Here is a 22,624-nt window from a genome sequence, read left to right as displayed (position 1 = left end):
CGTATTAGATATGCCAAAAACAGTAACAGTAATGGGCCTCATTCCCCTAACCCTGAACACGACAGGAATGAATGGAGACGTTACTGGTGCCCACTTAAGTAATACAGTGATATAGTGATACATAGCTAAACTCACAGAGACTAAGGGAATGCTTCATAGACCAAAATAATAATAATAAAGAACTGAAGCACATATACAGTCCTGGGCATTGATAAGTCACTGCCCTAAAGGTATCTCCCATGACAAAAGACAATTTTCCATAGTCACTTAGTCCCTTGATTCCATCCAAATTTAAATACAGTTTCTTCCTCTAGCTACACAGATTTCAACAGCCACATCTGGGACTGAATACTCTGCTGGACAGCACAGACCTGGTGACCATTTTCACAGAAATCCTACTGAAAAACTGCAGAGGATTTCCATGTTAATACTCCTCTAGGGACAAAACAAAGCTTTACACTAGATTACATGGGAAGTCGAACTACAGCAAAGCAACGACAAATTTTAGAAATACAACATACCAAGCCAGGAAACAGGGCACTTGCTTTGCACGCAGCCAACTTGAGTTCAATACCCAGTACTCCAGTGGTCCATGGTTCCCTGAACTGTGCTCAAGGATCATTCCTGGCAGATATAAGCTCTGAGCACCTCCAGGTGTGGCTCACAAAGGTGCAGCGAGTAGGGTACTGAGGATTACGTACTGCAAGATTAAGCAATTGCCATGCACACAGCTGACCCAAATTCAATCACCAGCACATCATAAGGTAAACCAAGCCCTAACAGAGATAGGCCCTGAGCACTGCTGGGGGAGGAGAGGGGAGCAGAGGGTCATCCCAAAAGGATGTTTATGATTTGGGAGGGGACAGGGGAACATAGAAATCTGTTATCAAAACTAATCTTCAATAAGATTTCAAGTTGAAATCAAATCAAACTTTTTTGTTGTGAAAATCTCAATCCTGCAAATAAAATGGGTTGATTGGCTCCAACTACAAATGCCCTATGAGAGAAAGGTCTCTTAAATTAAAAATCTCAAAAGAATTCCCACTGATAAAATTACATCAAGAATGAGCTCAAAAATCAAAACTGTGTAAGCAAGGTTCAACAGAGATTGTGACCAAGGGTGGAGCTCAGTGAAAAGCCTTCCATGTGAGGTCCTAAGCTTGATGCTCACACACACACACACACACACACACACACACACACACACACACACACACACACACACACACACACACACACACACACACACACACACACACACACACACACACACACACACATCCCAACACTGAACTGAAATAAATTCATCAAGTGTTTTTAAAAATCGAAAGACGCCCAAGATTCCAAGTCAGAGTCCTGCACTCAATCCCAAGCACCATATGGCCACAAGCTGGGGTGGCTGGAAAAGAAAAAGACAGCAATGATGCTTTAACATCATAATGCTTTAAAATGTCTTTAAAATATCACATGAGAACCTAGTGTGAAAAAGTATATAAAATGAACAAAAAAAGAAAGTTGAAAAAACTCAAGTAAAATATAGGATAATGAACAATTAACCTCAATGGAGAAGTTCTGCTGCCTTGTGGATATACTGGGTATATTGGGTAGCACGCTTGCCTTGTGTGAGACTAACCCAGGTTTAATTCCCTGGCTGAGCTCAATTTTCCATATTCCATACAGTCCCCCAGACCCCTCCAGAAGTGATCCCTGAACTCAGAGCAGGAGTAAGACCTGAGCACCACAGGTGTGGCACAAAAACCAGAACAAAGACAAAAGTTCTGCTAGTTTAGATACGCTGAAAGAGAAAAATATATCTGAAATTACCCAGAATTTAACCAAGGCAGACAGATTAAAGAAAGAAAATTAAGATATTGAAAATATATTTAAAACATTAATGTGTACATCTAATTGAAGTTTTTATAAAAAGAACAAAGACTGGTGAGATCAACATGTAAAAAGAGATAACTGAAAGTTTTACTAAAGAAGTGAAGGACACTATGTAGATTTAAATTCAGCAAATTCTAAGTATAGATAAAAAAGGAAATTGACACCTAGAGTCATCATAGTGAAACTACAAAAATTTCAGTGACCAAGAGCACTTAAAAGTAACCAGAAATAAGTCAGATTGCTTCAAAGGACCAATCAGACTAGACTGCTGACCTCTCAACTAGACAGCGAAAGCCAAAAATAGAGTAAATTTTCAAAGTCGTTAAAGAAAATAACTACTATAGTTAAACACCCAACTCAGCTAAACTGCTTGTTCATGAAAAGATGGAAAATGATGCCAAAACAAAGTCTAAAATATAAGGAATGAGAAAATTGTGAATATGAGTAAATGCAAACAAATATTTGAGATAAAATTTCAAAAATAGGAGGTACCAAAAAATAAAACCTTCAACACTGAAGGAAAACAGCACACAGGAGCCAAGAGATATCTAGCAGCTAAGGTGCTTGCCCAGTAAGCAACCAGCCCGGGCTCCAGAGGCTCAGATGGTGCCCCAGCCCCTCCAGAAGTTATCCCTGAACACCACAGGATGTGGTCCTAAAACCAGAGGGGGGTGGGGGAGAGGGAGAGAGAGAGAGGAGAGAGGAGAGAGACAAGGGGGGGAGAAGAAAGAGAGGAGAGAAAAGAGAGGGAGAAGAGAGGAGAGAAAAGAGAGGAGAGAAAGAGAGGGAGAGGAGAAAGAGAGAGGGAGACAGGAAGAGGAGGGGAGGAGGAGAGAGGGAGTTGAGAGAGGGGAGGAGACAGGGAAGGGAGGTGGGAGGGAGGAGAGGGGGGAAGGGGGGGGGGAGAGAGAGAGAGAGAGAGAGAGAGAGAGAGAGAGAGAGAGAGAAGAGGTGTGAGGCTGGCAGTTGCAATGCAAAAGACAAAAGAGCTCTGCTGTGAAAAGGTTGGCCATGGAACAAGAGCCACGGGGAAGCGCCAGCCACCCAGTTCCAGGTCATTTGTGCTGTGTGATTCTGGAGATTTGGGTCTCAGCTCCAAGGTGCTACACTCAAAGTTCATTTTCCAGCAGAAATCCCTTGATCCTGTTTTGCTAATCCGCTGTGCCTTCTGGAAACCTTCTCAGCAAGAGATAGCAAAGAGGATGTCTCAACCAACTGAAATTTCCCCCAAGGCTTATGAGCCAGTTTTTAAATGATGAATGTTCACTTTCTAAATTAAAAGTAACCAAGTTCATTACTGAGAAACTATCAGAAACCAGGGAATGTTCTAGGTTATCCAGACACAGTCATGAATGAGAACCAAGACCCAATCTCTGGGAACTTCATTAGGTCATTCTAGTTCTACTCTCCCTCCTTCACTCAGTCACAGTCCACAGGCGAGATTCCCAGGCAGGGCACGCACCTTACTTCTAGATAAAGAACATCCATCTTTAAGAAATAAGAAAATCATTATTGATTTTCCTGCAGGCCTCACCAGGAGGCCTGCACCATGCTTGGCACTCTTTTTCCTGCAACGCATCCCCTGAAACACAATGCTAAGTTCCCACAACTTTCAGTATTTTCCCAGCTCAAGAAGTCAGGCAAATCTTCTATCATTGAGGGAGTGAAAGGAGGTTTGTTTATATCCTATTCACTAGATCAACAAAGTACTTCCTGCTAATAAGATCAAAGAATGAGGGCAAACAGAGAGTTCTTCGGATTTCATCAGTTTGTTTACACGTGTATGTTAATGAAGCATGAGACAAGAATGAGGTCAAATTTCTCCTCATACAGGTAGAATGTAAGTTCGGCGTCTACAAGAATTTACCAAATCCTAGTAGCTTTATATTAGTCAACAGAACTTCTAGGTATATAGGAGACAGAGAGAGGTGGGGGCCTTCCAAACAAAGTCAAAGCTTGTTTACATATTAAATTTACTTAATGAACTAATACAGCCCATCAGAACTGTTTTTAGATGCCTGAGTGAAACATAAAGGCTTCAGTGGCTCTGATTTTTTAGATGGACATCATTTTAAAAGCCAGTTAAAAAAATTTCCAGATTGTGAAAGGAAGGACTAAAACCCAATCATGAACAACTTTGTAACTGTATTTCTCACAGTGATTCAATAAAATATAATTTTTTTATAAATAAAATTTGAAAATTCCAGACTGCAACTATAGCTGACGCCTGAAGAATATGAAGTAGCTGTAATTCCAAATTCAATCCTCAAGGAATTCACATCTCGATAAATTCTAAACACAAGAATGCTGCGGGTACACTCACTGCTGCCCACATCTCAGCCTGTAATGTAAGAAATGTAATGTAAAAAAAAATGTAAATGTAATGTAAGAAAAAAAACTTTTTTTCTTATTTCTTCTATTTTTCTTTTAAAAAATATTTTAATAGAATGGGCTGGAACGATAGTATAGTGGGTAGGGCATTTGCCTCACATGCAGCCGACCCGGGTTCCATTCTCAGCATCCCATATGGTCCCCCAAGCACCTCCATGAGTAATTTCTGAGTGCAAAGTCAGGAATAACCCCTGTGCATTGCTGGGTGTGACCAAAAAAAAGCAATATACATATATATATATATATTTTTTTTTAATAGGAGCTGAAGTAATAGTACAACAGGTAGGACACTTGCCTTGCATGCAGCCGACACAGGTTCAATCCTTGGCATCCCATATGGTCCCCCAAGCATGGCAAGGAGTAACCCCTGAGTATCACTGGGTGTGACCCAAGAACAAAAAAAAAGTAGTATTTTAATAGAATAATTGGACAAGGGAATGCAATGTTTGAAAGGGGGTGAGAAGCCTAAATCACAATGACCCTGGGGGTATAGGAAGAAGGACAGAGAAGGAAAGAAATCAAGGGGGTGAGATGAACCGGAAGCAATGAGGAGCCAGGGGTCAAGGGGACCCAAGTACACTGATGGTATAAAGAAGCGGTATGGCTAAATATCCAAACCAGAGTCAAGGATACTGGAAGTAAGAGATCCAAACTTCAACAACCAAACTTAAAATTGTGCCTATTGGGGGCCGGAGCAATAGTACAGCAGGGAGGGCATTTGCTGTACATGTCCACCTGTATTAGATCCCCGGTATGTGGTCCCTGAGTACTACCAGGAGTGATCCCTGAGTGCAGAACTAAGGGCAAACCCTGAGGATCACTGGGTGTGACCCAAGAAGAAAAAAAAAAAAAAAACAGTGCCTGTCAGAGCCAGAGTAACAGCAGAGGATAGGGCGTTTACCTTGCACACAGCTGACCCGGGTTTAATCCTACCACCCCATTTGCCCATATGGTCCCCGGAGCACAGCCAGGAGTGATCCCTGAGCACAGAGCCAGGAGTAAATCCCAAGCACAGCCAGGTATGGCCCAAAAACAAAACCAAAAAACTGTGCTTGCCAAGGTGACAAGCTGGAGATGGGGTGGGTGGCTAGGGAGGAACCCGGGAACCTTTGTAGGGGAAGAAGACACTGGCAGAGGGATTCATGCTGAAACATACTATGTCTAAAACCTGGCTGTGAGTAACATTCTAAATCACGATGCCTTAATAAAAACTGTGACCCGGGTTCGATTCCTCCACACCTCTCAGAGAGCCCGGCAAGCTACCGAGAGTATCCCACCCTCAAGGCATAGCCTGGCAAGCTACCCGTGGCGTGTTCGATATGCCAAAAACAGTAACAAATCTCACAATGGAGACATCCCTGGTGCCCGCTAGAGCAAAGCAATGAACAACGGGAGGACAGTGACAGTGACAGTTCTGTTTTTAAAGTATCCCACCCATGCAATACACACAAAGTCAGTCCCAAGCAAACTTCTCCAGAGGCTTGAGAAGCAGCTATGAAAGACGGACACTCCTCTCCTTACCAACAAGGTTCACTTTCAGGTCAAAGTTCCGAGGGAGTGAAGTGAGGGAGTTTCATCCTGGAAAGTCCCTTCCTGAATGAAGTGAGTGAAAACACATCAATTTACGGGTCCAAACTCAAAAGGGAGTTGATGAGGACATGCAGGTAGAATGTCACTAAACTGGAAGTGAGTTGAGGGCAGACTACGGTTCCTGCAAAAAATCATCTACCACACACGATGTCTTAGATGCCAACAGCATCTAAGTTCCTCCCTAAATCAAGACACCTGCATTCTGAGGCAAATTAGACCGACATAGGCAAGGGGGCAGAAACACTACTGCTACATGCCAAGGAGAGGAGACACTCCCCGATACAAAATAACCTTGAACGAATCAAGTGAGACACAACTGAATACATACTGTATGGGCCCACTGTGTCCCCCACCTCACCGGGAGGGAGGGAGGGAGGAAAGGAGGGAGGGAGGGAAGGGAGGAAGGAAGGAAGGAAGGAAGGAAGGAAGGAAGGAAGGAAGGAAGGAAGGAAGGAAGGAAGGAAGGAAGGAAGGAAGGAAGGAAGGAAGGAAGGAAGGAAGGAATCTCGAAGGCAGCTAGAAAAGTTGTCACTCTTCTCTGGGGCAGGGAAGGATGGTGGCTGGGAGTGAACGTGACTGACTTCTGGGAAGGCAAAAGACTTTTCTATATTGAACTGGATGAGACTATAGTTACTTTATGGGAGAAGAGGCCAACCCCGCAGTGCTCAGGAGTTACTCCTGGTTCTGTACTCAGGATCAGCCCAGCAGTGCTCAGGGAACCACACATGGTGCCAGTCAGCCCCGTGTGAGGCAAGCTCCCTACCGCTGGTACAATCTCTCAAACCCTGTAAAGTTACTTATACAAATTCTTAAAAATTATTTAAGATTAATGCACATTACATCTATGTTATACCATAACTTTTAAAGGGGGGATTAAGTAGAAAATAACAAATAAAATAGAGCATGAGGGATAATACAGAGGCACTTGCCACAGCCAACCAGGTCAGATCCCCAGCACCCCATACAGATCTGAGCCCCACCCCCAGGAGCGATCCTTGAGCCTGCCAGGTGTGGCCCAAAAAACAACAGCAACAATAACAAAAAAAGGTAACAATGAAATAGGTAGAGAAGGAAGGGAAAAAAAGAGTCCAGTGTTTTCAAAGGTCTTATATTATGTGAAAAAAGGGTGAAAGTCTCAACATTACACTTTGATAAGTGTAATAAAGAATTAGGTTAAAAGAAAAGCTCACTGGTGTACTTAACAGAACAGAGAATGAAAGAATATATCATCCCAAGCTAATAAAGAAGGACAGTGAGACTTTTAAAAAGCTATACAAAGCAAAGTTTTAAAAAGGTACATGAAACAAGTGAGTCAAATAATTTTAAAACATTAATGCCAAGTTAATGATGCCAATTCATTCATTTTATAGATTTATATATGTACTGATTTACAGACTTGTTTTGCCATGCCAAGGACCAAACCCAGGGCCTTATACATGCCAAGCTAGTGCCCTGCTGCTGATCCCCATCTTCCCCCTATTCAATTTACTTTATCCTCAAAACCTTAATTCACCTCCCCTTACCAGAGACGTACAAATAAGCACTCAGGGACAGGGAGGGAACTCAGGGGTAAAGGACAGGCCTTGTATGACATAGCCTTGAGTTCGTCCTCTCTCCCCCCATCTCTCCCTCACACATAAGCCCAAAAAAAACAAAACCATGGCAGTGGGAGGCTGGTGGATCTTACTGATCTCTGATCTATATAACATTACTAAGTGAAACTAACATGTAAAAAAGCTTAATGAGATATATTATGTTACACAAAACTTTACTACTTTGTTTTTTTGCTTTTTGGGTCACACCCGGTGATGCATAGGGGTTACTCCTGGCTCTGCACTCAGGAATTATCCCTGGTCATGCTCAGGGAACCATATGGGATGCTGGGAATCGAACCCAGGTCAGCATCGTGCAAGGCAAACACGCTACCCACTGTGCTATTGCTCCAGCTCCCAAAACTTTACTACTTTTGATTCCCTTGCTAACTAGTTGAAAGTTTGGTGGTAAAATTATAACTTTTCTACACTACCAATGTCAGCAAGACTAGTACCAATGTATACATCTACTGGAGAATGATCAATCTCTTTAGAGCAGAAACACACAAGTAAGTAAGAATCTCCAGTCACTCTCAATTTTCCTATAAGCATATGGATTACGTGCCAAATTATTCCTGATTTTTAGACTGAATTTTGTGAGGGGTGATACATTTTAAGTAAGGAAGTTACATTCTTCCCAGGGGAAATGTCTTCAGTTTTAAATCAAAACAAAATACAAATGGGGCCAGAGATACAGTACAACAGAGAGGGTGCGTGCCTTGCAATACAGCCAACCCAGTTTGCTCCCCAGATCCCATGTGCCCCCACCCCGACCCCAAGCGGTGGCAGGAAGGATCCCTGAGAAGAGAGCAGAGGAGGAGCGATCCCTGAGCACCACAGGGATCAAAATCAAAAATCAAAAACAAACAAGAAAATAAGAGCACAATACTGATGTCAAACAGTGTCTATCTGGAGAAAGCAACGGAAAGCAGGCCCGTGCAGGAAAGCCATTTCCAGGTCGTGAGTGCTTCCTCCCAGAGCCTGAGTCCCGGTCAGCTCTGCTCTGGGGCTGGGGGCAGGGCGAGCCTTTGCCGTGGACTCGTGGGGGCTGCCTGTGCACCAAGCAACTGGCCCCAGCACCCCAGTCTCCGGGGGGCCGCAGATGCGCGCTTCACGCGGGGCTCAGCTTGCCTCCAGCAGCGTCCCTTGGGGGCTACGATCCCACCTCCTTCTCCGGGAAACTGGCTCGGCTCCCACGCATCACTCGGAGGTCCTGGCACCCTGCGTCAGGAGACGTGCGCGTCCGCCCAGCCCGAGCTCACGAGCGCAAGAAGGCTCCCAGCGCCTCTACCAACAAGTTACCTGCAGGAGGGGCCCAGCCCGGCGGAGAATCTCAGCGACTGGCTCCAGGGCTCTGCCTGGGAGAGGGCGGTACACGCCGGCCCTCTTCCAACCCGGTGTTATTCCTGGGCTGACTCTCATTCATCTTAATGGGGGGGGGGGGCTGGAGCGACAGCACAGCGGGAGGGGTTCGAATCCCAGCATCCCACAGGGCGCCCTGGGCACCGCCAGGGGTGATTGCTGAGTGCACCGCTGGTGTGACCCGAAAGGCCATACGTGTATGAGTGTGTGTGTGTGTGTGTACACACACACGATGTTAATTTTACACTGATGAGAATGAAACACGCCTTCCAAACCGGAGGGACCAACTTTCTAACAACTCTCCCCCAGTGCTCCCGGGGCCGAGCGCAGGGCTCCTGCAGGCGGAGCATCCCCCTCCCACCATCCGCCCAGCACCCGGCGAGCACTCGACGCCGAGGGTGCACGCTGAGCCACCCCGCCGCACTCCAAGAGCGTCCACTCAGGACCTCACGGCCAGCGGAAGCCGGACCAGGCGACGCCGTGGTTTCTCCCCAACCGGCGGGACGTCTCCGGGCTCGCCGCCCCTCCCCTCGGGGGCCCGTCCCCGCCGGCCCGGCCCGGGTCTCTCCCGCCCCCCGCCCGGGCTGAGCCCGGCGGCTGCGGGGCAGGTGGGGGCGCAGGTGCGCCCGCCCGGCAGGGGCTGTCACGCGCCCGCCCCGAGCACTGGGGCCCGGCGGGCCCACTCGGCCTCCAGAGGCGTCCCGGCACCGCCTGAGGCGCCACACGGCCCGGGGGCTCCGCCGCGCGGCGACGAGGGCCCGACACGGAGGGACGGCGGCAGCCCCGTCCCGCGGGACTCGGGCGCCTGGGCCGCGCGGACCCCGAAGGAGGGAACTCGAGCCAGCAGCCCGCGCGGGGCGCCGCGGCGACCCCCGCCCGCCACCGACCCCGCCGGGCGCCCCTCCCCCGCGCGGCCGGGCCGGGAATGGCGGCGTCCGGCGGCCCGGCGGGAGGAAGCCCCGGGCGGAAGCGCGGCGCCCGCCAAGTTACCTCAGGCCGGGCCGGGGGCGGGGGCTGCGCGGGCTGAGGCGCCGAGGCGCTGCTGAGGCGCTGCCGAGGCGCTGCCGAGGCGCTCGCTGAGGCGCTGCCGAGGCGCTGACTGAGGCGTGAGGCGCTGCTGAGGCGCTGCTGAGGCGCGGAGTCGCGGCGGCTACCGCAGTGCCCTCCGCCCCATTGTTTCCTTCCCCGATCCCGGCGCGGCCGAGCCCGGGAACCAGGAAGTGGCCCGGCGCGACACCTCCCGCGGCCGCTATGGAAACGGCCCCCGCCTCCGGGGCGGCCCGCCCGGGACCCCGCCTCCGCGCCGCCGGCCCCGCCCGCTCACCGGCCGCCGCCAGGCGCCGCCGCAGCGGCCGCGGCCGCCGCCATCTTGGCGCGGCCGGGGCGGCCCCTTCCGGGCGGCACGTGCGCGCCGCGGGCGGGCGCGGCCCCGCGGCCACGGGAACGCGCGACCCCGGCGAGCGCGCGCGCCCGCGCCGGCCGCTTCCCAGGCGCGCGCCCGCCCTCCCCCGCAGCCCGGCGCCCGGCGCGCGGCCGGGGTCCGAGGGCGGGTCGCTGGGGCAGAGCCGGACCCCCGGGGGCTGCGGGCCCTGATGGGCGCTGCCGCGCCTCGTCTGCAGCCCCTTCCTGAGCACTGACGGACTCGGCAGGGGCTCCCCGGCCCGACCCCGGCCCGCGCCTCCCCCGGGTCACCCCCCGGCCCGCGCCTCCCCCCGGGTCACCCCCGGCCCGCGCCTCCCCCCGGGTCACCCCCGGCCCGCGCCTCCCCCCGGGCCACCCCCGGCCCGCGCCTCCTCCCGGGCCACCCCCCGGCCCGCGCCTCCCCCCGGGTCACCCCCGGCCCGCGCCTCCCCCGGGTCACCCCCCGGCCAGCGCCTCCCCCCGGGTCACCCCCCCCCCGGTCCGCGCCTCCCCCCGGGTCACCCCCCCGGCCCGCGCCTCCCCCCGGGTCACCCCCCCCGGCCCGCGCCTCCCCCCGGGTCACCCCCCCCCCCGCCCGCGCCTCCCCCCGGGCCACCCCCCGGCCCGCGCCTCCCCCAGGGTCATACCCCTGGTGCAAGCACACGACTGCAGTGCAGAGCCAGGAGGAAGCCCCAGCAGAGATGGGTCTGACCCCCACCCCCGCTCCCCAAAAAAGATACTTTCCCCCCTGGGGGTCTTCGTTCATTGAACCCTGGTTTGTAAAGACGAATGCTCTGTTTTATGGTGCTCGTGTGCCAAGTTACACACATGCTCTGGCCATGGCTCGGGGTATAGGCCTGGAACTGGCTGGACGGGGCGGGCTCCCTGGCACCCACACTCTTCTCCCGAGCCCTGGAGCACTCTGATTGGCAATCGAACTGGTTCCTCTGCGCCTCTGGAAGGCAGGAGCCCCCGCTGGCCCCCGAGCCAGCTTTGCACGTGGCAGCACCCCTGCACGCACTGACCGAGTCCAACTGCCGTTTCTGAGCTTGAGCTTATCACCCATGGAGACCCTGGGACCACAGATAACTCTTGAGCTCAAGGGACAGCTGCCAACACCCGCCACAAGAACCCCTGTTCTTTGGTTACTGGGCTAATGGGATTCCGGGTGAACAACCTCAGGACACAGGCTTATTTGGCCAAATGAAATGGAAATTCCACTTGCCTTCCTTTCCCCCCTCCCCCCCTGATTAGTTAATTAAGTCATTTATTTTGGATCTGGAGATGAGCACCAGTGGCTCAGTTTCATCATTCAATAACAGCGTGCTGTGTGGCTGCTTTAAGGAAATCCCCAAGTTTTCCTCCCAAGCCAAAACATCCCACTTAGCCATAACTCACTTGAATATAATTAAAAATCTAGTTACTATTCACCTATGAGCACAGATTTTTCTCTTTATATACCTAGCAGCATGAAGGAACCAGCAGAGGAAACCAGGTGTTAGGGACCCGGGGCCGAGATCTCCAAGGCTGCTCAGATCAGGGCTGGGCCTCTTCCACCTAGATCCCCCATTTTCCAGTAACTAGGCAGTCACATCCAGAAACTGCCCCCTGGCACTGTGTAATCCCATCAACAGCCAACATCCAGAGACTATAAAACCAAGCTCCCAGAAGCGGCCGTGCAACATCTAATAGCCTAGTTCTCCCTCTTAGAGAACCTGACAAACTACCCAAGAGTCTATTGCCCTCTCGGGAGAGCCTGGCAAGCTCTCCGTGGCGTATTCATATCCCAAATACAGTAACAGATACATGCATACCTCTCAGAGAGCCCAGCAAGCTACTGAGGGTATCCCGCCCGCACAGCAGAGCCTGGCAAGCTACCCGTGGCGGATTCAATATGCCAAAAACAGTAATGGTAGGTCTCATTCTCCTGACCCTGAAAGAGCCTCCAATCATTGGGAAAGATGAGTAAAGAGATGCTGCTAAAATCTCAGCACTGAGTGTAATAGAGACGTTACTGGTGCCCATTCAAGTAAATCAACAAACAACGGGATCACAGTGATACAGTGACCCCTAGCAGAGTGCAAATTCGCTTACCTGGGTCATATAATAAATGCTGAAAATGTTTAATTATTAAGGAAATAAAGATAAGATCATTTTTTTCCCTCGAAATCAGGGATTGGCACACTTTCTCTAGAAAGGCAAAGATTAATAGAAAAGTAGCCACAGAAACCTACTTTATGGAAACGGAGGAACAGAAACCCACTTCTTTTGTGGAAAAGAAGTGGGTTTCTGTTCCACAAAAATTCACTTCTGTGGTGGGTTTCCCCATATATAGGTGGTTTTGGTTTTTGTTCTGTTTTAGGGGCACACCCGGCAGTGGCCAGGAGTTACTCCTGGCTCTGCATTCAAGAATCACTCCTGGAGAGCTCAGGGGACCACACTGGATGCCAGGGATCAAACCCTGATCAGCCTCTCAGCAGGTAAGCGCCGTACCTGCTGTACTATCTCTCTGGCCTATACACAGGTATATTTTGCAGACCCTGACTGATTGTATTTGGATTATTTTCACTACAAGACTATAGTCCTTCCAACATGAAGTCCCAGATGTTAAGTTATCTTTCTACTGAAAAAAAAAAAAGAGTAAAAGGCCAATATCAATTAAAAAAAAAAAAAACTCAAAGAACAGGCAGAGCTGTTACATGCTAGAAAATAGTGCATCAGTATCAAAGGTCCAGACCCATGCTGCAAGTATCCAAATAGAATAGCATCAATGTTAACAGTTTGGTTTTGCAAAAGTTACATACTGAGGCCAGAGTGATAGTGCAGAGGGTAGGATGTTGGTTGGCCTTTCAGGCAGCAGACTCTGGGTTGATTCTTGGTATCCCATATGGTCCCTCAAGCCCCGCCAGGAGTGCTTTCTGAGTGCAGAGCCAGGAGTAACACCTGAACATCAGCAGGTGCGACCCAAAACCAAAGAAACAACTCGAGGTGGCCCGACAGGCTGAGCCCGGGCCTTGCAAGCAGGAGCCCAGGTTTGACCCCCAGCATGGTTCCCTGAGCACCTGAGAACAAATCCTGAGCCCTGGGCTGGGAGGAGGCCCTGGGCACTTCGAGGGCCCAGGTCTGAGCAGCACTGATGGAACTAATCAGTCGCCAAAGGCAAAGTCTGTTTGAATCCCAGTCCTAGTAACTAAGGCCAGAGGTACCGGTTCTACTGAAAACAGAGGATGGGGGCGGGGAGTTCCCCCAGAGCAGCCACCCTTCACTGTCACCGCCAGACTGCAAAAGGTCGGTCTTTTGTGTCTCCTATAATCTGGGACTCCAGACTGAATCCTGGCGATTTGACCCATGAGACTTTTGTAAGGGGAAAAAAGCAGACATTTCCTGACGGGAACTCTGTGCAACTGTGTCTGTGTGTCTGTCTGTCTGTCTGTCTGTGTCTGTGTGTATATGTGTTTATGGATATGCACGTAAGTGTGTGTATGTGTGTGCATGCCACCAGGAGTGATCCCTGAGCACAGAGCAAGGAATCAGCCAAGAACACTGCCAGATGTGGCAAAAATAAATAGATAAAAATTACCTAGCAGAATCAACATAGAATGCAGAGCGGGGAGAGAGTGCCAAAGGCCTGGGCACAGGGCCGCATGTGGGTCCTGGGGCCCAGCATATGCCCGTCCTTGCTTCCAGCATATCAGGTGCCCAGGCAAGCCAGCACTGCCGGCCCACGGCAGAACCAGACCCAGTGTCAGTGGGAGCAGCCCCCAGGATCCCAGCCCTGCTTTGGAGATCCCCCAGAATATAAATGAATAAATGAAAAGATGTTTTCAGGAGCCAGAACGGAAGTACAATGGGGAGGGTGTTTGCTTTGCATGTGGTCAACCTGGGTTCAATCCCCAGAATCCCATATGGTCCCCTGAACCCCGCCAGGAATGATTCCTGAGTGCAGAATCAGGATTAAACCCTGAGCATTGCTGCATATGACGCAAAAGAGGAAGAGAGAGAGAAAGAAAGAAAGAAAGAAAGAAAGAAAGAAAGAAAGAAAGAAAGAAAGAAAGAAAGAAAGAAAGAAAGAAAGAAAGAAAGAAAGAAAGAAAGAAAGAAGAGGGAAAGAAAGAAAGAAAGAAAGAAAGAAAGAAAGAAAGAAAGAAAGAAAGAAAGAAAGAAAGAAAGAAAGAAAGAAAGAAAGAAAGGGAAAGAAGAGGGAAAGAAAGGAAGAAAGAGAAAGGAAGAAAGAAAGAAAGAGAGAAAGAAAGAAAGAAAGAAAGAAAGAAAGAAAGAGAGAGAGAGAGAAAGAAAGAAAGAAAGAAAGAAAGAAAGAAAGAAAGAAAGAAAGAAAGAAAGAGAGAAAGAGAGAAAGAGAGAAAGGAAGAAAGAAAGAAAGAAAGAAAGAAAGAAAGAAAGAAAGAAAGAAAGAAAGAAAGAAAGAAAGAAAGAAAGAAAGAAAGAAAGAAAGAAAGAAAGGGAAAGAGAAACAAAGAAAGAAGAAAAGAAGTTTCCGGTTGCTAAGTGAGGAGGGGTTCACAGGACTGTCGCCCCTAAATTCCCAGGCACAGTGATACGACTGACTACTGGCATTTCCAGGAGGCCTTCCTCATGCGTTTGGTTCCTGCCCGGTGCTCTGTACACTGCGTAGAGAGAATTGCACCTGACCGAGGAACCTTCTCTCCCCTGTCCCTTGGACTAGATTGGTGTCTGACCCAGAATCAGCTCTATAAATACATGCAGGAGGAAGGGAAGGGGCGGGAGGAAGGAAGAAAGGAAGAGAGGTACGTGAATAGCCGCTCTTCCTGGGCAGAGAAGTTCCTAACGTTCCTCGTATGCTCAGAGGGGCTGTTCCGAAAAGAAAGTCTGGTGACAGGCCCAGTGCCCGTGACCGTCTTCAGGAGCCTCATGTCCCCTGCTTACAGGCCAGCCTGCTACCAGTGACGCAGCAGAACAGTCACCCCAAGGCCAGACTCCAGGACGCCTTATCACTTGGAAAGCACCTCCTGCCGTGTTTGGAGCTTGATTCCACTTTTTTTTCTCTTTTTGAATTTTTGAGCCACACCCTACAGTGCTCAAGGACTCTTGCCCTGTGCCTGGAGCTGTCTCCTGGTGGTGCTCAGGGGACCCTGTGATGCTGGGAGCTGAACCAGGGCACCAAGGCCCTGCTCCAGCCTTCTGAGCTAGCCCCTCAAACTATCTTGTCAGCTCCTATCAGGTTTCCCCAGTGCGGGGGTTTGTGCTCAAAGACAGCCCCCCCATAGAGCTGTGCCTCCACCACCCCCAGGTGACAGCCCCCCATAGAGCCAAGCCTCCAGCACCCCCAGGTGACAGCCCCCCAGAGAGCCGTGCCTCCAGCACCCCCAGGTGACAGCCCCCCCATAGAACCAAGCCTCCAGCACCCCCAGGTGACAGCCCCCCCATAGAGCCTCCAGCACCCCTAGGTGACAGCCCCCCCATAGAGCCAAGCCTCCAGCACCCCCAGGTGACAGCCCCCCCATAGAGCCAAGCCTCCAGCACCCCCAGGTGACAGCCCCCCCATAGAGCCTCCAGCACCCCTAGGTGACAGCCCCCCCATAGAGCCAAGCCTCCAGCACCCCCAGGTGACAGCCCCCCCCATAGAGCCTCCAGCACCCCTAGGTGACAGCCCCCCCATAGAGCCAAGCCTCCAGCACCCCCAGGTGACAGCCCCCCATAGAGCCAAGCCTCCAGCACCCCCAGGTGACAGCCCCCCCATAGAGCCGAGCCTCCAGCACCCCCAGGTGACAGCCCCCCCATAGAGCCTCCAGCACCCCCAGGTGACAGCCCCCCCATAGAACCAAGCCTCCAGCACCCCCAGGTGACAGCCCCCCATAGAGCCAAGCCTCCAGCACCCCCAGGCTCTCACACCCTCCTCGCTGAGTGGCGTGGCACTGTCTCACTCCGACCAAAGAAAGAGGGGGGTTCTGGGAGAGGGCCTGGGGGTGTATGCCTTGCATGGCCTGACTGAGGTTTGACCCCCAGGATCAGGGGACTCCCCACTAAGCACTGCTCGGTGTATCCTTGGAGGCCCCTGAGCACTGCCATGGTGGCCCCGAGGGTCCCCAGCACCCCAGCCCCAGACTCTTGAATTGTACTGCCAGACCCAAGAGCCATGGAAGTCTCCACTGGGCGGGCCCCTGAGAGCACTTGGGAGGCCCTTCAAGGAAAAAGAAAGGGGGTGTGAGAGATGAAGGCTATTTGCCTTGCCCGTGGCCAGTCCTGGCACAATCCCAGAATCACATATGGGTCCCTGAGCCCCACTGGAAGTGATCCCTGAGCACTGAGCCAGGAGTAAGCCCTGAGCACTGCTGAGTGGAGCCCAAAAACACAAAAAGGAAAAAGGAAAGAGAGGGATGGAAGAAGGAAAGAAGGGAGGAAGGAAGGATGGAAGGAAGACAGAGAAGGAGGAGGGAAATAAGGGAGGAAGGAGAGTGGAAGGAGAAAGGAGAGAGAGAAGAAGAAGCAAGGAAGAAGGAGAAAAAGAAAGAGAAGAAGGAGAGGGAGAGGGGGAGGGAGAGGGGGAGGGGGAGGGAGAGGAAGCGTGAGAGTAAGCCTCCACCTTCAGTACGTTCCCTCCCTCCGGGGCTCAGCCACCGTAGAAGACTGCACACAGAGGGCAGAGGCTGGGCCTTCTGGACCATCCTGTCAGCCCAGGGGCGCCCCACCCCGTGCCCGGGGACCAACCCCAGTGAGGTCCTCTCAGATGAGCCCGCGCACGCACAGTATGGGAATAGTAACAAGGGTGGCTGGGGCCACTCAGATGGGGGCAGGGGGTTATGCACCGACAGACAGTTAGAAAACGTTGATAAAAATAAGGTGCTAAAGCCAGACACAGCATCTTTCAGCTAAAGCCTTTAAAAGAAAAATAAGTAGCTGGCTGGAGCAATAGCACCACGGGTAGGACGCTTGCCTGGCACTCGGCCAACCCAGGTTCTATCCCCGACATCCCATATGGTCCCCTGAGCACCGCCAGGAGCGATTCCTGAGTGCAGAGCCAGGACTGAGCCGTGGAAGGCCGAGTGGGTGAAGAGACAGACTGTGGCAGTCAGGGGCGCTCGTCCTGAGCTCCTGACTGTCTGCTTTTCCCTCAGAGATGGGCTGAGGCACCTGCCCTGGAGAACAGCACCGTGACCTTGAACTTCAGGTGGCGACAAAGCCAACACCTTCACAATCACATCTGACTCTCACGGTCTGGTGCGAGTGTCACATGCGCTGGCTCTGAATAGGGAAGTTGGGCTAGAGACCCCAAATAAGCAACAGATGGAAACTGTCTAGCCTCTGCTTCTTTCCTGTCTGCCGCTACGGAAACGCGGGCGGGCGGGTCCTCGAGCCTCGGCCTGTCAGCTCTCCTGCCCTAGGTCTGGCCCTGATGCCACCGAGCTGGTGGAGACCCTCTCAGACTTAACGTCGGCGCTCCGTTGGCGGCAGAGCGACGGGGGTCCGATGACTAGGTCTGGGTGCCCGTCCCCAGGGGCTACCAGCAAGAGACGAGCGTCTACACGGCAACTTACCCCTCTGGAAAGAGAACGGAGCCCCTCAGTTCCGGTTTCGGGCCTCACGAGTCCTTTGCCACAGATCAGGGATAAACTTGTTACTGTGGGGTGGAAGCACGGGCGTGCGGCTGGTCCCTAAGCCTCTGCCTCAGTTTCTTCCCATGCCAAATGAGGACTGTGACTGAAAGGACCGATCCCCTCAGGCCGGGAGGAGGAACAACTAGGAGGAAGCACGAAGAGTAACTGCCCCCTCCCCCCAATTAGTAGCAAACATTCACCAAATTCTCATTATTTTTGTATTTTAGTAAATGTTCAATATTTAGGGGGATTTAGGAGGCGGGGCAGGGGGCATCGATGATTCTCAGCCGAATGGGCTGGGGGTTCGACGCAAAGACTCAGCAGGAATTACCCAAGCCAACCCAGCAGTGTCTGGAGACCTCCGGGGCTACAGGTGGGATCTAGCAACGCTCAGGGACTGTGAGGTGCAGGAATCAAACTCGGGTCAGGTGTGTGATAGTCATGTGCACTGACCACTGTACTATCTCTACCTCCTAAACGTTACATGCAATAAAACTGTATCCCAGGCAGGATTCTGTGAGCATGAAGGAAACCACTCAAGGCAGCACCAGCAGAGATTGGGTAGAGGGAACTGAATTAGAAATACCCAGGGTCAGGAGGGTAGTTAAGCTAGAGGACAAACACGGCGGTAGCGGAGTCAGGCCATCCCTCTCCTTCCCCGTCTCCCTGCCCGCTTGGGGTCCTGGCTGTCACGCTCACGATCTGCCTCCGGACGCCAGCTCAGCGCATCAACAGCCTCGATCCAGGGACTCCCAAATGAATCTCAAAATGGATCAGCTCCCAACAGAGATGTCTCTGAACCCCACCATTCTTTAGAATTCCAGAAGCGCATGACCTCTCATGATATTCATAATAAGCAATAAAAATAAATTATCTAGCATCTGCCCCTGGCAGGCAGGCTTAAAAGGTGGTGGAAAAATTCAAAATAAAGGGCTGGAGTGATAGCACAATGAGTAGGGCAATTGCCTTGCACGCGGCTGACCCAGGTTCAATTCCCAGCATCCCATATGGTCCGCTGAGCATCACCAGTGGTAATTCCTGAGTGCAGAGCCAGGAGTAACCCCTGTGCATTGCCGGATGTGACCCAAAAAAAAAAATTTGAAATAATGGTGTTGGGAAGATGTAATGGTGGTGGGATTGGTGTTGAAATATTGAATGTAACCAATGAGTGTGAACAATATTGAATCAATTAAAAAAAAAAGGGGCTGGAGTAATAGCACAACAGATAGGGCGTTTGCCTTGCATGCAGCCGACCTGGGTTCGATTCCCAGTATCCCATATGGTCCCCTGAGCACCGCTCAGGAGTAATTCCTGAGTGCAGATCTTGGAGTAACCCCTGAGCATCGTTGGGTGTGACCAAAAATAAATAAATAAATAAATAAAAGTTCTCATGAAACTCAAAAAAAAAATTCTTTAAGCAATTTGATGTTTCTCAGACATATGACTTATAAGTACTCTTTTGTTCCCTAGGGTTGTTTTGTACTACATTGATGATATCCTCTGATGGGAAAATGCTTTCAGGTTTGAGGATACCCAATCAATTTATTTTTCGTTTTTTATTGTGATCTTAGGATCACATTTAAACATCCATAGACAAAGTCAATATAGTTATTATGCTATGCATTCTTCTAAGAGTTCTATGTTGCAGTATTTCTACTTACTTCAGATTCTTAACCAATAAAAAGTATCACTGAAAATAGGTAAATTCACTGACCTAGATTAACTGCTGAAATTGACCTAGCCTTGGAAAAAATCATTTGTTAATTGTTGTTTGTTTGGGATTTGTTTGGGAGTCACACTTGGCTGTTCTCCAGGCTCACTCTTGGCTCTGTGCTCGGGGGTCACTCCTGGAGGTGCTCAGGGGATCCTCTGTGGTGCCCTGAGATAGAACTGGAGTTGGCCACATGCGCCACAAGTACCCTAAGCCCCCAGCTGTCTCTCTGGCCAAACTTGGGTTTTTAAATGAATGGCTCGGAATAATCTCTGGACTGGATCGCACAGCTATCATATGTCCAGGATATTCATCAGCACTGGGAGCTATCTCTAGACACAAATAGAAATATCCAGGAACCAGCGTGCGGGGCGCCAAGGAGAGGCCCACAGGGGGCTCGCGGAGTGCTGAGGAGAGTCATGGCACCGCTGGTCTATTGGAGGCAGCCCGGTCCCCAGAGCCCAAGGATGCCCTGCCGAGGCCAAGAGGCTGCCCTCGTGCCACCTCTGAGAGGGGAGCAGGGAGGGGCTCTGTGGGAGTCACTGGCACACTCAAGGCCCAGCTTCTTTCCCTGGCTCCCACCCATCAGTTCCCGCCGTTCCCAGGGGTCTCCCTGTCTCTGTCAAAGAAGAGTAACCTTAGCAAGCACTTGTCTCAAGCCCAGGGACAAATGGCTGAGGTTTGGCTTTGTTGTGTCCACAGAGCTCGGGTTGAGCCCAGGGCGGGGATCGAACCCAGGGCCTCACACAGGCTAGGCTTGTGCTCCACCCCTGAGCACACCTCTCCAGCCCCAGGCCCTGATATAAGTGGAATCAATACTCATGGGCTGGCTACAGGAGCTCGTCCAGTGCCCTCAACCAGCTCCAGCACCGGTGATGGCTCTGGTTGCCTCCCGAAGGCGTGGTTCACCAGTGAACACAGGGCGAGTGACAAAGAAAAGAAATGAATGTTGGAGACCATCACAATGCCACTAACAGCCCAGCTCAGGGAAGCTGGGACAGAGGAGATAGGATCTGACTGGAAAGAAGGAATCAAACGGCAGGGGAGCGTGGAGGTCCTTGTTTAAAAACAGGGAACAATCACACGTTTGAGCTGGACTACTCTGTCCAACCATACAAATCACCCTAGGAGAATCGCTCACAAGCAAAGCGTCCTGGAGACCCTGGAAGAGCGGATGAAGAGCTCAGACTTAACTCACCAGGCAGCCAAAAGAAAAAGACTTTACTTGCAGAAAGCAAATCTGGTTTCTTTAATGAAGCCTGTATAGAGATGAATGCATTTTAGCAGAATTCATTTTCACGCTAGGTCTTGGTCTTCGATTCACTTCTATTAATTTGTGGAAATTCATTCATTCTCATACTCATTGAACCAAAAAATATCCTTGGAGGACCTAACACTGATTCATTGGTGACCATAAAGAGCGGAAGGTCACCCTTGGGGAGGTGGCAGGCCAGAGGAGAGCTTACATTAATGCCATCGTGTCATCAGATTCCAGTGTCATCATCTGCACTGTTAAGTTCTTTTGTGTTTTGTTTCGTTTGGGGGCCACACCCAGCAGTGTTCAGGGGTTACTCCTGGCTCTGTATTCAGAAATTACTCCTGGTGGCTCTCAGGGTACCATATGAGAAGCTGGGGATTACACACGAGTCCGCCGCATGCGAGGCAAATGCTGTCCCCACTGTACTACTGCTCCCGGCCCAGCACCAGTTAGGCTCTGGGCAGGAAGGGAGGACAACAAATCCATCGACTGCCCGTCAACAGCAAGGGGGAAGCACCCACCACACTCAGTGAACTCGGTCAGGGCCAGCTAAGAGGCTGAGTGCCTTCTCAGAATCTGTCTCTTGCCAGCCCGTTCCTCTTCCAAGCTTTCTCAGTCCTGTTGGCGCTTCACCACCCAGTGGTCACTCATTACCCCTAATTGATTGAAGGGATATAATGAACTTCCCCCACCGCCTTCATTACTTCAAGCTCAACACATGCCTCTGAAAACAAGAAACGCACGGCTGGCACTTGGCCTCTGCGGCAGATGCGAGTGGTGTCACGTCAAAACCAAACCACAGGCTGGATCGGAGTCACCCGCCTGGACTCAAAAGCTCCCTCTTCCCTCTCTTTTCACTCTTCCTTTCTCTCATCACAGCTTTCTGAGAACATACAAAGAGGCAGGACTTGAGAAGAAAAGCTGTAAATCCTCTTCACACCAGACACTCCATCTTTATTAGCTGTCCCTCTCTCCTTTCTTGGGTCAGAGAGAGCTCAAACGGGTGCGGGGTTGGGGGGCCTCAAATGTCTCCTGTATGCCGTAGCTTGGCACCGGTCTCGGATTGAAACTACCTAACTCGGGATGACAAAAAGGAGGTTAGGTTTATGCTCAAGGAAGACGTCTTAGAAATAACAGAAAGCCGCATATGGTCTAGGGAAATGACCCCGACAGTGAGGAAGAGGCAAAACTGGAGAGAAAGAACATGAGTGGGTTCTTGGGGTCAGGGAGGCGAGGATGGCCCGGCAGTGCGCAGGGGATTTGGAGGGCTGTGAGAACACTCTGCATGGCACTGTAATGGCAGACACACTGGTCCAAAGTCATAAAACACACACCATCAGGAGTGAGCCCGAGGGGCTGGAGCACTAGCATAGCGGGTGGGGCGTTTGCCTTGCACGTAGCTGACCCGGGTTCAATTCCCAGCATCCCATATGGTCCCCCTAGCACCACCAGGATAATTACTGAGTGCAGAGCTAGAAGTAACCCCTGTACATCGCCAGGTGTGACCAAAAAAAAAAAAAAAAAAAGTAAGCCCAAGGCAAATGCTGGATTCAAATAACTAGGATGTGTCAATGTAGCAGCACACGATTTCTGATCCTGTCCTCTGGTGGGAATACGGACGGGGGAAGTCATGAGGGAATTCTCTGGGAATTCTCTTCCCTTCTATTTTGCTGTGAACCTTAAACTGTTCTAAGAACTAAGTGTAAGGTCCAGGGAGGTGGTTTGTGGGTTGGAGCTCATTCTTCGCTCACAGGAACCCCAGGTTTGATCCGTGGTGGTCCTCTGGGGTGCCCTCCAGAAAGCCTGTATTTCTAAGTCTAAGGCTTAATAAGTATAGTATTGGTTTGTTAATTTGACC

The 22,624-nt window shown here is 51.0% G+C and overlaps 1 protein-coding gene across 2 annotated transcripts in view; it reads right to left on the bottom strand.

Annotated features, from left to right (window-relative positions):
- The window catches only part of USP6NL (USP6 N-terminal like), a 113,258-nt gene extending 103,059 nt beyond the window's left edge, over positions 1–10,199 (bottom strand). Inside the window, exon 1 of one of the 2 annotated variants that reach the window (XM_055146994.1) lies at positions 10,147–10,199. The gene's annotated coding sequence lies outside the window, so the exon portion shown is untranslated. The other variant, XM_055146993.1, reaches the window with a different exon arrangement.
- Positions 10,200–22,624: the final 12,425 nt, after the last annotated feature.

This window comes from Sorex araneus, chromosome 9 (assembly GCF_027595985.1).
Source record: "Sorex araneus isolate mSorAra2 chromosome 9, mSorAra2.pri, whole genome shotgun sequence".
Taxonomy (NCBI): Eukaryota; Metazoa; Chordata; class Mammalia; order Eulipotyphla; family Soricidae; genus Sorex; species Sorex araneus.
Note: the sequence above shows the minus strand (reverse complement) of the source record. Positions and strands in the feature narration are given on the sequence as shown.